Here is a 17,132-nt window from a genome sequence, read left to right on the forward strand (position 1 = left end):
TTTCTATGACATTTTATTTGTCTAATGTGCTCTCTCAGATCTTTCTCATTTGACTTCCCCAATAATCTGCAAGGCAATTACGGCAGACATTACCGTCCCTTCTTTTACATCTGAGGAAGCTCTGGCTAAGAGTTTACGTGACCTGTCCAAGTTTGACCAGTTAATAATTAGCAGGGCCAAGCACTCAAACTCAAGCCTTTTGCATCCAAATTTATGCTCTGCTTTCTTAGTAAATCTACCTATTCTCGCTTACATTACATATTTTTACATGTTCATTATTAGTCTGTCATAATTCACATTTGTAACTGCTGAATTTGCAGCCCTCCCTTTTTTTCCTATATCCTTTGAATAATCAGTTCGCTTTATTTCCTTTCCATTTTGGTGTTCTAGTCACTTTCAATGTCCTCAAATTTTCATGCAGAATAGTGAAGGATCCCTTTTCCCATCACATTTTCATGACATACCCAGCTCTTTGGCTGCCTAGAACTTGATTCTTTCAAGTTAAAGCTGGGTGGTATGGGTAGCACTGTCACCCCTTGACTGTTCAATTTATATTTTCCAGAGCTAAGAAATAGACCTTGAGAGAGAATGAACAGGAATGAAGGTTATCAGATAATTCTCCCTATAAAAGGGCTTAACAGTGTAGTAGTGTAGTTTAAATGGGAAAATATGAACAGAGAAAAGACTGCAGAAATGCTTTCAAGAAGCTGGCACCATTCAATTATATGCAAAATATAGTAAATTTAATGAATTCTTATTATTAGCTTCCCAGAAGACAAATTTCTTCCTTGGTAATAGAAATGTGAAATGAAAGCAAAGGTCTCATTAGAGAAATTATCATGAAGCCAGTTGGTCTACTTTCATACTGTACGACTTCATCTTCTCTGATAACTTCAACCATCACTGACCTCTCTCTTTCCCAGAAACTTTGGTTTCCATTATGAGACATCATTAAATGTTCAATATTATACACACATGATCTCAATCACTATTTGATGTGTGCGGACCTTCTTTTTAATAAGATTGTAAGTTTCTTGGGGCCAGAGATCATTTTATACTTTAAGATCCTACTCAGAATTCTGAGACCCTTAGCTATCTGTTACTGATATAAGCCTGAAATCAACCCCCCCCACCAAATCCAAACCCTACAAGACTAAACTGTGATAAAAGTAGTTGAAAAGAATCAAAGAAATCAAATTCAGACAATCCCAACGATCACTCATTTATTTAAGTATCTAAGTATCTAGAACTTCATTCAACAAATAAACCATAAATTCTGATGATAAGTAGTTGGTGATTATAGTACAATCAAAATTCAATGGCAGAAGCATTTAAGAAGAGTGAGACCACAACAGAAAAAGAGGAGATAATAAAAAAGAGGAGAAAATGAGAGACATCAGAAAACTGGAAAACAAAGTTAGCAGAAATAACAACTTGCATAAGAAATCAAACTGATAATGGACAGATGTGATAAGGAACAAAGGTAGATATGGGGAGTATCATCAAGATGGCAATACAGCTGAACTGTGGAGATAGATTTGGAATATTTGTGGTCAGTATCCCTGAAGACTACACTAGCCTCTTTCTTATGGCCAACATATAAAACCTAGAAGAAACTGAAAAGAGTTGAATGAGAAGCTTCAGCACTAGTTGGTAGGGCAACTCTTTCCAATTTAATTCATCAGATCTGATGGAAATGGCAGTGAAGCTAAATGACTACTTTGAATATAAGAAGGGGAGGCAGGCTCATGATCAAGATGCATCAAATACAGATGAGTCATGAATTGAATTTATTATATATATATTATATATATGATATATTCAATACATAATACTGTTATATATCATATCAACATATAACAATATAGTGATATAATAATATAATTATTGATAATATTATTTTAATATATTAGTATAATATATCCTAGCAAAATATTATATTAAAAAGAAAAGGAACTCTGTATAAGAAAAATGTGCAATTTCTTGTACAATTCTTTCTATCCTACAATGGATAAGGAAATTATTTGGTATCTTTCAAATCAGAATAAAAACAATTTTTAAAAATATTTAGTACACTGAACGCTGGTTACTCTTCTCTTGTCCAAGGGTTATTAATCTGGAAGATATGTCAGGTTAATGGCTAGATTTCAGAGAGACCATGAACTTGGGTGAGAAAAAAAATCTTTATTTTCACTAATTAAAACAAGTGATCTCTGCTGACCAACAATGGCTTTCCCTAGTCAACACACTGATGAGCACTAGCACTCCCACCCCTGCCTTTAAGTTAGGCTAGGGTTTTTGTTTCATTTTTTCCTTAATACTTGTTTGGCTCAGGGGACTAATGCCTTAGGCTGCTGACCTCACTTCCTAGTTACCTGTATGCAAAACATAGATGAAAAGCTCCAAACACTGCTGCTTAGATGGAAGACAAGCTGGGCAATTTTGAGGCGGGGGAAATTTAGCTCAATCGACTCAATGCTTGCACTTGCTGAGTATTATTCCCCTGCTGTGGCTAAGTAAATCTTCTGTTAACTGGTGAATAACCTACTTATGAGTATCTCATTTCACTCCAATATTGAACATAAACTACCAGGGCACTGGCCTGAGTCAAGCCCAGCCAGAATATTAATTAAATGCTTTTTCTAGTGGATCTGCCTTTACACACACACACACACACACACACACACACACACACACACATATTCTGCCCTACTGGAGATCTTTAAGTAAAGTAAAGAGTGGAAGATTATTTTTCAGGTATATTGTTGTGGGGATTCCTTTCTGAGGTAGGTTGGACTAGATATATGGTAAGGGTCCCTTCCAATTCTAAGACTCTTTGATTCTATAATATCATATCAAAATAAAATGATTTTATTATTATATATTTATACATATTTATTTATATTATATATATAATTATATTATTGCCAACTATTAAGTTGGCAACTCAGTAAATACAGTATACCTTGATGACAGCAAAACATTTGATGAAGACTTCCAAGATATTCTGGTAGATAAAATGGCAAAATACAGGCAAGATTCACAAGATTATTGAATAACCCCAAAGAAGATTGATGAATGGATCAACGCCAGACCAAAGACAGCACTCAGGTAGATCCTGTCCTGGGTCATTTCATCCAAATTCCAAATAAAACATAACTGGGAGGAATATCTAATGCTACGGTCGATAGGATGAAGTTTAAAATGATTTTGACAGTCTAGAATGCTAGGCCAAAACCTAAAAAATTAAATTTGATGGGGAATAATGTAAAGGCCAACATTTAATTTTTGAAAAAAAAAATCAATGGCATAAGTACAAACTAGGGGACAGTTCTGAAACTCTCTATGTTGGAGACCTGGCTTGGCAATGGTTCATATGAAATAGATCGGAGCATTTTAGCCAACCACAGGCTTAACATGAGACAGCAGTGCCAAAGGGTAATGCAATCTTAGACTGAATTAATAGTGGTATAATATCCAGATCCTGGAAAGTAATAGTCCTACTATACTTGGGTCTATTCAGACCACATCTTAAGTATTCAGTTATGGACATCATATTTTAAGAGAGTTATCAAGGACAAATCATAGTATATTTATCAGGGTAATCAGGAGGTGAACATTGAGTCACATAAAGAATGGTTGAACTTCCATGGAATATTGTGGGAAGAACATTGGATTTGAAATTAAGAAACCTGAGTTCCAATCCTGGTCCTGACACTTTGAGCTTAATTTACTTGAGCCTCTGTTTTCTCATCTGTAAAATGGGATTATTACTATTTGTACTGTCAGCCCCACCAAGCTATGTAAGGAAGCCTTTCACAAATCTTAAAAGGCATATAAGTAGTGTTTTTATAGCAGCAAAAAGGATAACTAACATTTATATAGCACTTTGAGATTTGTAAAACATAACAAGTTCTCTCATTTGGTCTTTACAATAACCCTAAAAGGTAGGTGTTGTTATAATTCTCATTTTACAGATGAGGAACCAGATGAGCTCACAGAGACTGACTTACCAATGCTCACCCAATTAAAAAGCATATGAAAGAGGATTTGAACCCAGGTCTGGTGTTCTATCTACTGCACCACTTAGGTACCTCCTAACTTCCTCAATATTTTCCCAAACCCTCATTTCACATCAGAGGATACCAAGGCCTATGAAAATAGAAGGGATTTGCCATTTAAGAGGATAAGAAATTTTAGAAACTTTTTGGAGTCATCTACAGCATTTATTTACTTACTTTGCTAAACTGTACCTCAAGACACAATATAAACATGAGGACATATAAACCACAACAGCTATTAAAACATTGTGAGCCTCCCTTCTGACCTTATAAACAAGGTCTGATGGGAACCAAAGGGGAAATTCAGTCTGTCAAAAATGAGCTGAAAGATTCTGTTCATAAATTGAACAACAAAAACACCTCCTCCCAAGTAGGAGATTATAACAAGAATGATTCAGAAAAGGAAGGCCGGAGCTTTGCTGAAAATCCAGAAATGAAAAGCAATGAACAGTGTTTGCCCTAACCCAGAAAGTGTTTCTGGCAGGCTCCTACCTGAGTTGCATGTTTAAAAAGGTTTTTTCTTCCTTAAGGAATATCAATAGCAACCCAAGGAATGGACTGAGGGAGTCTCATGCTTATGTGAAGACATTGCCAAGAAATGCTCTTGGCAAAGTCATGGAAGGCCCCATTGCAGAGTCTAACCCTGGCAAAGAAATGAACAATTGGGCATCTCTAGTTCAGGTAAGGATAAGGAGTTCACTTGCAGAAGTCTGCTCTTAGGATTTATGTTTCTGTAACTGACTGCTGGATACCCCCAGGCAATTCTCCTTTGAACTTTTTAACCATATATAGTCAAGACTGATCTTTCAGAAGGTCTCAGCCCCTGTCATTTAATATTTTAGAACATTTCACCAATGTTAGATTGGCTACTTCAACGGGATCACAGCCAATATTAGACAAACTAGGATTAGGAAATACGAAGGAAACAGAAACATGGCTATCCTTTCCTGATTGGTGAGAGTTCACCATATCTACTGAGATCAACAAGCAGTTAGATGGCTCAGGGAATAGAGTACTAAGCTTGAAGTGGGGAAGACTCAGATACTTACTAGCTCTGTGACTTAACCCTGTTTGCCAACCACTTAAACCATGGTCATCTTCCCTCTACTGCCACTTCACTGTCTATATCTCTGTATTACCTTACTTTGCACTGCTGGCTCTAAGATCAATAACTAATTTCTAAAAACAGTAATCAATCAATATTAGCAATACTAGAAAAGGATGTCAATCAACTATTCTATGGTTCCACCCTTAGACGTCATATCAAAACACTCATTCCTGTTCTCCACTCCTCCATATATATTGTCTTCTCCCACTGAAATGTAAGCTCCTTGAGAACAGGGTCAACACTTAGCACAGTGTTTAAAACATTAGAAGCTTAATAAAAACTTATTCATTCTTTTATTCCTTCATTTAATCAGTGGAATGGCAGAGTAGTGTCCCAATAATAATGGGGCTTCCATTTACAGTTTACAAAATAATTCACTCCCAACAACCCTGAGGGGTAGGTGAGACAGTAGTATTCTTCCATTTTTATAGAGGAGTAAGTTTAGGGTCATTGAAATAGATTGCTAGGAAACAGTACAATAGTACTAGAACCCAGCTGCACCATGAATGGGAACCTCCCAGCTAGACTTAGAATAGATTAGGTGCTTGGAGTTGGACAGATAGGGTTTCAATGTTAATTTTAAATGATATGGGAAGAAATTAGTCCTGCTGAAATCTCAAATGACTTTACCAACTTCACAATTGAGAGGTAATGTGAACATTCTTTACTTTGGAGAGTTAAATCCACTTCAATTAGCTTAAACTAGTGAAAAAGAAGGAATTCTATGTCCCATGGTTACATGTATCACATTTCTACTCATCATTCAAAGCCCAGCTCAAATGCCTTCATCTTTACAGATACACAACCCCTCTCTTCTCTGTTGTCCCTGGCAAAATGGACCTCTGTTGGACTCAATACTCCAACTCAATGTCTCCTCTATGCATTCCCAGAAATTGAGCCCTAGTCATGGAATGAACCCAACCAATCAACATGCATTTATTTGGCACTTGCTATTTATCAGATCCTGGATTAGCTGCTTCCTCCTTATTTGAGACTTTCAGAATTCTTTTACTTCTCTAGGTTAATTCAGGGGTTACCTTCACCAGAAAACCAGCTCAGAGAGCCCCCTTTGACTCCATTTTTCTTATATTGTGTGTTTGTATTATATTTCCACAATAAAACAACCTCCCACAAGGCAAGAAATTGTATTATACTTCATTTTTTGCATTCACAGAACTAGCACTGATGCTTTGCAAATGTCTACTGATTTGAACTACATTTAAAGTTATGTTTTGTTAATAAACAGTACCAAATCTGACATTAAAATAAGTAAATTTCCCCCTAAAATAAGCTCTACAACTATAAATTTTAACTATCAAAAACTTTATTTTTCAAATAAAAATAAACACATTAAAACATCAATTTTCTCATTATAATTTCACATTCTGTCTTGTATCTTAATAAGAAGCAACATGGTGCAATGCAAGGATTATTAGAGAGGATTCAATTCTCAGCTCCACCCCTTCTTCCAAACTGGAAAATGAACAGCCAAAGAATTTAATTGTATAAACTTCTGTTTCCTCTTCTATAAAGTGGAGAAAATATTTGTATTACCTACCTCAGAAGGTTACTGTGAGGATCAAATGAGGTAATATATGTGAATGTGATTTGTGAGCAAAAGGGCTATAAGCCATTCCTATTATGTCCTCTGCTGGAGGGCAGGATTGGGTACTGTTCATTTATAAGGAATATGTTGTAATGATGAAAGAACCTGAGAAGTTCTGAATGGACATTAGCAACATCAGGTATGAAGCAAAAGATTCATGTCAAGGTGCTTGAGCAGCTTCTTCCTTTCCCTTCTAAGGATAGTAATGGTATAGGATATGATTGCCTCCCTGAGTGATCAAATCACTTCATCTGTAAAATGAGGGAGTGGACTGGATTATCTCTAAATTTCCTTATAGTTTTATGAGCTTATGAACTACTTGGGACACAACTCAAAGGAGCAGCAGCAAGGCTTTGCTGAGAGACAAGAACACACAGCAAGTGAGTGAGTGAGAGCAAAGTTCCAGACACCAGAGCAAGTGAATTTGAAGAAGCCAATGGAAGTCAGGCAAGAAGGAAAATGAAACTGCTGTTGATTCGCCACAACCAGCAATTTTATTCATATAGCTGCAGCTCTATTAGGTGCTCTACTCTTGAGTTTTTACTAAACTGAGAGGGAAAAGAAAAGAACTCACCTGAGAAAGTGTAATGGAGATTGTCTATAATTATTGTCTTGATAAAAAAGGGTCATTAGAGTCTCTTCCCTAGTACACAATCAAGTATTTAGTAAGAGTTTACTATATATCAAGCACTGTTCTTTGAATAATGCTTTTGTCATCCTCAGTGTTTGCAGGGGACTCTGAGCCTCAGGGACATGAGGCAGATTCTGATGCTTTTAGGGGGAGTCAGGGAGAGAGCCCAATGAGCCATAGAAGTTATTAACGAAAAAATCCCAAGATTGAACCCAAGGGATCTGTCGGAAGTCAGGATCAGTAACTTGGGGCACATTTGTTGACCCTGTCTAGCATGCTAGTATCTTGTACGTGGTGGATGTTCAATAAATATTTCTCAGATGAATGAATGGAGAAGGCAGGAAAATGATTGCCAACAGAAAAAGTCTTTCTGATGCCCTCTTAAGAGAGATGCTGACAAGGGAATCGAGAAACTCAGGTTCTAGCACAGCCAGCAGAAAGTAAGCTCGATTAAAACAGAGAAACTAACCCCTGGAGAGGATAAGAAGGCAGCCACCCAAATTAGAAAGGCTTTTAAGCAATCATTTACCTGACAAATGGGGTTCCCAACATTCACTAGGAAAAAAGTCAATGAGACAAAAAAAAAAAAAAGAAAAGAAAAAGAAAAACTTTTTAACATCTTGCTAATGGTCACAACTCGTACAAAGTTTATGGGCTTTGCTTTTCCTGTGTGGATGCTATTTTTCTCCTGTGAAGACTGTGCATTTCCTCTTTAAATATCCAAGCTCATCCCTAGCAAGACTTTGTCATCAAAACTCAGTCTTTTTCATTCACTGACTAGAAAGAAAGATTGCAAAGGATAACCATTCATCCAGTATGGTGTCATTAGGATTCTTCTTCAGGTACCAGTTGCACTAGTTGACCTCTGAGGTACCTCTCAATTCTGAGGTCCTATGGTTTAAGTTCTAGCTCAAATCTCAATGATCTTTAAATCAATTTAATTTTTAAAAACCCCATTTGTTAAGCACTAGGAAGTCATCCAGGTTAAAAAGATTAAAAGTAACACAGACTCAAGTATAATACTCACAATTCCACACAGTGGAATGAATACTGGCTCTACGACAAGAGTATTTATGATTCGAAGAGGGTCTCTGAACTTGTTTTGTAAGAGTTTGATAACTAAATTTCAATAAAAAGACAGTTCTTGTTTTACATAAATTCACATTATTCAAATTCAACTTTATGTTAAAAAAATTCCAAAAATATGTCTGTTAACTTTACTGTACTACATTTTAAAATTTCTTTGCAGCCTTGATATTTAGCACAAATGCTTAAATAAATATTTATTGACTGATTCACCAAATTTCCAAAGAGGTCCACCACACAAGGTCAAGAACCTCTGCTTCAAAGTCAATCCACCTGTATTCAGTTCCCACCTTTTATTCTTACTACCTGTGAGTCCCAGCCATAGATTTTTATTTATAAAATAAGGAAATAGAACTACATAGTCTGAGGTCCCATCTACCCTTAGATTTATGATCCAAGACTATGAAATAAGTGTGATGCAAGGCAGAATGTGATGGAGGCTCTTACTGTTGGCACTAGAAGCACTAAGTGAATTTGCACCACTCTCTTGGCACCTATTTACTACCTCGATATTGGCCATTATTTTTCCTCTGTGTGGATGTGTGACTTTTCCTCCTGTTCAATTATCAAAGTACATTCCCAGGATCATTTCAGACAAGCAACTTAGCCACAGGGTAGAAGGGCGGCCACTAAATGTGTTCCCCATCCATCAGCACAAGAGGTATTTTAGGATCATTCTTTTCCTTTGTGTTAAAGAGTCTAACCCAGTGCTTTCCCTTTCACAGTCTTTTAGGCAGATCTTCCATCCTCAGGATTCTGACTACAAATCAGAGCTGGTGACCCATGAAAGATGGAAGATTATTTTAACCCATTCTTTAACTCCTTTGAGAGGCAAAATTGTGGGTCTGAATAGTGTCTGCTCATTGAAGGAAGATAAGCACTTGATTCTTTCTCCACAGTGGTTTTCATCCCTGGTATCCCATTACTTTCTGGAGGACTACAACTGACTTTTTGTGGTATTCACACTAACCTTTGCAATACATTAGGTTTACCATTTAGCAAATCATAGCAAAAATTTTTTATGAAAAGAAAGTTTAAAGATCATTTAATCTTACTTTTTTTTTTTACACAAATGAAATGTCCAAATACATACTAGTCAAATCAGTTTTGTGTATTGTCTTCCCCCATTAGAAGGCAAACCCTGAAGAGGACAGGAGCTGTCTTTTTGCTTTTATTAGCATCCTTAGCACTTGGCCTAAAGCCTAGGACATAGTAATTGCTGAATAAGTGCCTAGCCTTTCTTTAATGGTTCTTAATAGCCCACTAAATGGAGAATAAATTTCTGATTCTGAGTTATTTCTTTCACCTAGTTCTATCTGGAATAATTTTCTAGCTTAATCTCCAACTACTCCCCATCACCTATTCTGTGTTCCAACCAAATTGGATTAGGCTCTACACCCCATTTTGTGCTTCCCTTTACTGTCTCCCCTCTTTGGCACATAATGTCATCCATTCCTGGAATGAACCTTCTCCTTCATTACCTTAAAAGAAAGGTCCCAAACAAGAACCTTTTCCTTCTCTTAATTCCCAAATACATCCCTAACACCAGGTAAAAGTGATCTCTATTTCCTGAAATCTCTCAAAGCATTTTGAGAAAGTGAAAAAAATTTAGATATTCTTTCTTGTATTAGTTATTTTTGTACATTCCCCCACCTTTATATTTTAGGTTCTTGAAGAAAACTATGTTATATTCCCAATACCTAGCAAAGTGTCTTTTATACAGTAAGTACTTAATAAATGTTTGTTAGATAAATGAATATAGCTTAGAGTTGAGAGAAACCTCAGAAGTGCTACCAAGTGCTCTATGATATTCCTGACTCATATCATTTTTTTAAAAGTCCATTTCTGGAATTTTTTTGTTGTTGACTCCCTTCAACATCACAAATTTAGAATTTCTGAATCCTAAATTCTATCCACTGGAGGCTATGGCTAAAATAAGAAAGGCTTTAAGGTGTGAAGTGATGAATTTTAGGGGCTAAGAAAGAACTCTCAAATCATGTAACATGAGCAGTTGTCAATGTCTTTAATAATTCAGGGTTCTATACTCCCTCCACTAATATGGATCCCAGTCCACCTCTTGGCTCAGTAAATACTCAATCTAGACAGCTTCTCTATAAAACCTGGTGATGGCCATGGCTGAGAAATTCATCCCTCTGAAGCTACCCTGGTGATGAGACTCTCTGAACTCAGGTAGACTGGGCCTTGGAACACAAGCAAAAACAGTCTATCACCAGGTTATAGGTGATGCTGTCCTTGGTAGGACCTGCTGGAGCTCATTCTCCAGTAGCATAAGCCTCAAAAATCCCAAGACCAGAATCCATTAAGCCCTGGAGGAAGACTATAGCAGAAGATCTAGCTTATTAACCAAATATTGAGTACCAAGAGCACTGTCCTGTAACCTGCCCAAGAGATGAGAGTGATTACCAAGTGCTCATGAGGGGACTTGGAGAAGGGTCCAAATAGAATAAGAAGCTCATTCCTATTTAAACATGCATATCTCTGAGGAAAAGAGGTCTTCAGGAGACGCTTTTAAAGATAAAAAAGTAATGTGTATAGTAGGAGAGAGAGCCTCAAAATCAGGAAGAACTAAGCATAATTCTGTCTCCAATACTTACTAGCTGTGTGACCCTGGACAAGTAGTAACCTATGTCACAGTTTTGTCATCTGTAAAATGGATTCAATCATCCCTTACATCCTTCTGGCTTTAAATTTATGATCCTATATTGTAAGAAGAGGGTACAGGACATTATCCTACTGTTCCTATGCGATTGATAGAATATATAAAATTAAATCATGAGCACAGCTAGTTAGCAGCAGAGCCAAGAGAAGAATTCATTTCTTCTGAAGCAGAAATCAAATGAACAAAGAGCCTACTAAGAAAAATATATACTATAAGTCAAGGATTCTTAAAGTGGGGTTTAAAAAATTGATAACTATATTTCAAAATGATTGATTTTCTTTGTAGTCCTAAGCACCAGTCCTGAAAATAGGAGGATCAGAATTCAAATCTGGCATCAGACACTTAATACTTACTAGCTGTGTGACTCTGAGCAAATCACTTAATCCCAATTGCCTCAGCAATATATATATACATGTATGTATATATATGTATGTATGTATATATATATGTATGTATATGTGTATGTATAAACAGAAAGAAACATTTTTTTTAAAAAAAAGAAGTGCTATTATTATCCCCATTTTACAAACGAGTAAATTGAGACAGATAGATGTTAAGTTACTTGCTCAGGTTCACACTGATTTTTCCTGACTCCAGTGTTCTATCCACTTTCACTTAGTTGCCAACTAGATAAAATTCAGATTCTCTGGACTTCCTGAAATTTAAGGGCCCTTTTTACTTCCCTGGAACTTAAGGGCCCTCTTTAGTTGGGCTTCAAACTACCTGTCCAACTTGAGCTCACACAACTATTGTTTTCCAAGACTCTGTCTTCCTATCTAGGAATCAAAAGACCAACATGGTAGGGAGAAGGGGGAGATCATAAGGATAAAAAGATAAAAACTAATACCATCCTAAACTATATCAAAAACCAGAACAAGAAAGGTGATTGTTCCTCTTTTCTCTGTCCTATTCAGACTACAAGGGGAACACTATGTTCAATCCTGGGCAGCACTTTTTTAGGAAGAACATAAGGAACCAGTAACTACTGAAATTGTGAGACATCTAAAAATGATGCCCTATGAGAATTGGCTAAACATTGGAGAAGTGACCTAAAGAAAAGAAGTCCTGATTGATAGCTGTCTTAAGCATCTGAAGCACTTAGCAAAATGCCTGCTATATCCCTAGTAAGAGCTTAAATGAGGAATTAGATTTACCTATTTGCCACCAGAAAGCACTTAAAGCATGTAACAGAGAGGAAGATTTGAGCCTGAATATAAGAAAAATTCCCCATCCATTAGAGTTGTTCAAAAATGGAATAAGCTGTCTATCTCATGTACCTCTTTTATAGGAGATCTTCAATGTTGGTGTCTACTTGTCTGGTACAATATGGAGGAAGGAGTCTTGGAGAGATTTCAAAGGTCTCTCTTCCAATGTTGTTCTTTTCAATGATTTTATGAATTCAATGGAAAATTTTTCCAATGCTGAGATTCTATAACTCTCTGAAGGGGCAAAGCTGGCATTTGAGCTCGGCTTCCAGCCTCTCAGTTCCAACTCTGTTAACTAACCCTGCTCATATTGGTGTTATTTCTGTGCTTGCTTATAATTTTAATATAAGCAAATGACTTTCATTTAAAACATTATTACAGGACAAGATCAGATCATTTTTTTAAAGCCATGGCTAGAAGGCAGATTCTCATCCAAAGGATAGAGGCAATCACAGAAGATAAAATGGATAATATCATTTACATATAACTGAAAAGCCTTTGCATGAACACAGTCAGTGTGGTTAGGAAAAGAAGAAAAGCTGCTAATGGATAATAAATCCTTTCATCAAAGATCTCTGATACATAAGACCAAGAACCATTTATCAATAGAAAGATATGAACAGTTCTCAGAAGAATTGTAAACTATTAATAACCATAAAAAGACTGCTACAAATAACAAATAATATGAGAAATGCAAATTAAAACAATTTTGCTGTTTTTCCTTACCTACAAAAGTAGAAGGATGATGAAAAAATGGAAAAGGTCAATGATGGAAAAATAGACCCACTGATATACTATTGGTGAAGCTTTTAATTGGTAACAACCATTCTTGAAAGTAATTTAGAATCAAGCTTTCAAAAAAATTACTAAAATATTCATGTCATTGATCCAGAGATCCCACTACCCAGCATATATCCCAAAGAGGTCAAAAACAGAAAAAGCTAACATATACCAAAATATTCAGAACAGTACTTTTATTCTGTAATAAAAAAGCTAAATATCAAAGAGATACCTATTGATCAGCGAAATAAAGTGTGGTACATGACTTTAATTGACTATTAATACTAAGTCATAAGAAATGATGAATGGGAAGATTTTAGAGAATTACAGGAAGTGATATGAAATGATTCAGTGTTAAGTAAGCAAATGCAAAAAAAATTATATAGTACTAAAATATTCTTTCCCCCTTTTTTTGGAAAATTTTTGTTACAAGGAAAAGCTTTCTAGGTAGGAATAATGGAAATACAGATTCAGAAAACAATTATATAAAACAATATATTAATAAAATAAGATTGTTTTCAAAGAAAATAAATGAAAGTTTTTCACTTCACTACTGAGAAAAGTCAAGGTAAATTTATATTCAAGGTCACTACTATGGTTCTTATAAGGGAAAGAGAAGCGATAGTGAATGGGAAGCTCACTGATTCCTATCAATAAACTCCCTTTATACTGTGGTGGCAGGAAGGAAGAAGTTGAGATAGGGCACTCACTAGGGTCATATAATTATATATATGGCTGCTTGAATAAATTTGAAAAGGATAGAGGTAGAAACTATCTACCTACCTTTTGGGGGCTGGGAGGGATTTGTTTTATTTTAGTGTAGCATAGTATTTTAGAACTGGACTTTTGAACCTCCTCATTGAAGAACGGGAAAGATAAGTGAATTGTTCAAGAATAATCAGAGATAGATACAATAACTGAACCCCAATATTTTGCTTCCTAATCTTTTGTATTCTCCCCAATTTTTAAAAGAATATCCCACCACCCAAAGTGACTTCCTAGTCCAGTGAGCATATATCTGAAAATATGAAAGGTCCATCTTTAAGTGTGGCTAAACAATTTGTGAAATATGAATGTAACAGAATATTATTAGGCTATAAAAACAACAAATATGAAAAATTCAGAGAAATTTAAGAAGATGCATAAAGTGATACATAGTGAACCAAGAGAACAATTTGCCCAATAATGTCATATAAAGCGACAATGAACAACATCAGAATTCTGATTAATGCAATGACCAAGCTTCCAGAGACTTAGTGAAATGCACCTCCTTCTTAATGGACAGATGATAAACTATAGCTATGGAATGAGGCACATGTTGACAGACATAGTAAATGTATTGTTTGATTTTGCTTAACTAGAGTACTTTATTCTTCAAGAGGAGCCTATAGGGAAGAGAGATAGGTATTACAAAGTGGTATCAATGTGTTTTTTCAATCATTGATCAAAACTTTAAAAAAATAAAGGAGGAAGAAAATATAATGGAGTGAAGAGGGACCAACAAAGTCTTACTAACCATGCCTGTCATTTGAGGTTCTTAATCAGTCTTCTCATAATGAAAACACTTCCTTGGTGAGTTTATTATTTAAGAGCAGCCATGTGCACATGTTTTCCCATATTTTTACCAAGGACCTTTCTCACCCCAAATTCCTATGCAAATACATGGAACCACTTAAAATAATCACACAGAGTAAATAAAAGAAGGAAGCAAAGTTCTCTACAAACAACTCCCACTAAGGAAAGTTTAGTCTCTCAGGAAATAAAACATTTTATCATAAGAATCATTTTATCATAAGAAATTGAATGGAAAGAAAAACTAAAACTTCTGCAGCACTTTGCAGTTACAAAACACTTCATGGACAATCTCTCACATGTTATCTTCCCAACAATACTGAGACTCAAGATCACCATCAAAAGTTTAAGACAGGGGAGACATGATTTTTCTGAAGATCTAGGTGTTATACTGGACCCACTCAATATGATTAAAATGTGTGATATAAAAGGGCCAAAAAATTTCATTTTGGGTAGCATTAAAAGAGAGACATACCTTCCATAAATAAGTAAATAATAAAACCATGTACTCTGCCCTGGTCAGAATATATGTGGAATACTCTGTTTAGTTCCTGGAACCACATTTTAGAAAGGAAATTGATAAGCTAGAAGACAGCCAGAGAAGAGCAAACGGAACAGTGGATGGAAAAAATCATTTCAAGGAACTGAGAGATGGCTTCTGGAGAAGGTAATAATTGATTTCAAACATAAGAAAGACCCTCATGGAGAAGAGTAATTAGAACTGTTCTGTTCTGGTCCCAGAAATATAAGTAGTTAGAGAGATGATCTATAAAAGAATCCTTCCAGAATCCATGATTCTGATCAGGGTAATAATGAGTGAGCCATTTTTCCTACAAACCTGGAAAACATTCCTAGATCTAAAAATGAAATCGCCACTCACAATGAAAAACTTTCTAGCTCTGAAAGAATAGAGCCATACATGGAATAAAATGGCTTTCCTTTCAGCACTCAGCCAGGGAGAGTTCTGGAATCACATTTGGGGAATATAAACAGTTAGGGGCAAACATAAGGCAGTTCAGGTTTTACACAATCATGGCAACAAAAGTGAGATTTATTCAGTGCTGAATTAAGCTCTTTATATTGTTTCTCCTTAAAAAGGAAATGTATTGACTACAGTTCTTCTTACAGATTTATCTTTCCTGACATCAAGCACATTCATAGCCTATTTTAAATTCCAGGGAACAATGTCAGTCTCAGGAAAGTGAATACCAGAATGTTTCATCAGACCATTTGGAAAGTAAGGAAAAGCAGCGCCATTTTTGATGCTCATAAAACATAGACAAGGTTGATTATCCTACCAGTCTTAACTTCAAGTTAGAGAAATGCTTGTTTGTGAGAACTGAAGTCTGGTCCAAGTTAACCTTTTAAAAATCCATTTCAGAGACATGTTATTAAACAGACAGAAGGATTCTTGGCTGCATTTTAGGGGTGCGTACTTACTTGGCCTGAATGTAGTTTTATACCACTCTGAAAAACAGTGAAAGGGATTAAGGTTAGATGAAGCAGTGATAATAACAATTAAAGATGAGCGAACATAGCAAATCACAGAATGTTTGAGCCACAAAGGATTTTAAGGAAAATATAGTCCACATTCTTCATTTTACAAAGACCCAGAGAAGTAACAAAATGCCATGGTCACACAGCAAGTTGCAAGAAAGTCTCTTGATTTCAAGTCGAACAGTCTTTCCAGTACAGCATAGGTGTTCAACTTGTCCCTAAATACTTATATTTCTTTAAATTTTACCTTGTTTTATCACCATCTTAAACATTTCTTGCATAAGTGTGCAAATATTTATATTATCATTTCAAAATAGTTATAGTTTTATGGAAAAAGCATAATCAGATCTGATTACATTTCTTCTTTTTGGGGGGGGGTTCTTTTTGGGAAAGCAAAATCATTTGGTCCATTCACGTCAAACCAAGGTACACTATTTATGTAGTAGCAACTATCGAAATAGCATGCACTGTGTGACTGGGGGTAGGGAGGAATTAACTCTTACAAATACAAACCTATCCCAAAAAATGCAAATACAGTTATAAGCAAAAACATTTCCTTGACCTCACCAACAATGGATTTAACAAATCTTATTATTCTGTTACAGAGTGACTGACTGGAAATAGTCAACTACTCAGTCTAATTTTTGGTGGTAAATAAAAATTCCCTACAAGCCCTGAAGAAGAATTCCATGGTATACCATTTCCTAGAAGGGCTATGATATATTTGAGAAATCAATCAGTATTTCTGGGCAAGAACTCCCTATCCCAATAAAATGCAAAGCCTTCTGTACAATGCCCAGGAGTTTAAAATTCATTCTGCAGTTTTTGTTATTCTTCCCCTCTCCCCATTTCCTTTCTACCCTGTTACATGCCTTTGGTCTTAACCTTTGGTCTTAAGGAATCTTT

This window comes from Sarcophilus harrisii, chromosome 2 (assembly GCF_902635505.1).
Source record: "Sarcophilus harrisii chromosome 2, mSarHar1.11, whole genome shotgun sequence".
NCBI classification, from domain to species: domain Eukaryota; kingdom Metazoa; phylum Chordata; class Mammalia; order Dasyuromorphia; family Dasyuridae; genus Sarcophilus; species Sarcophilus harrisii.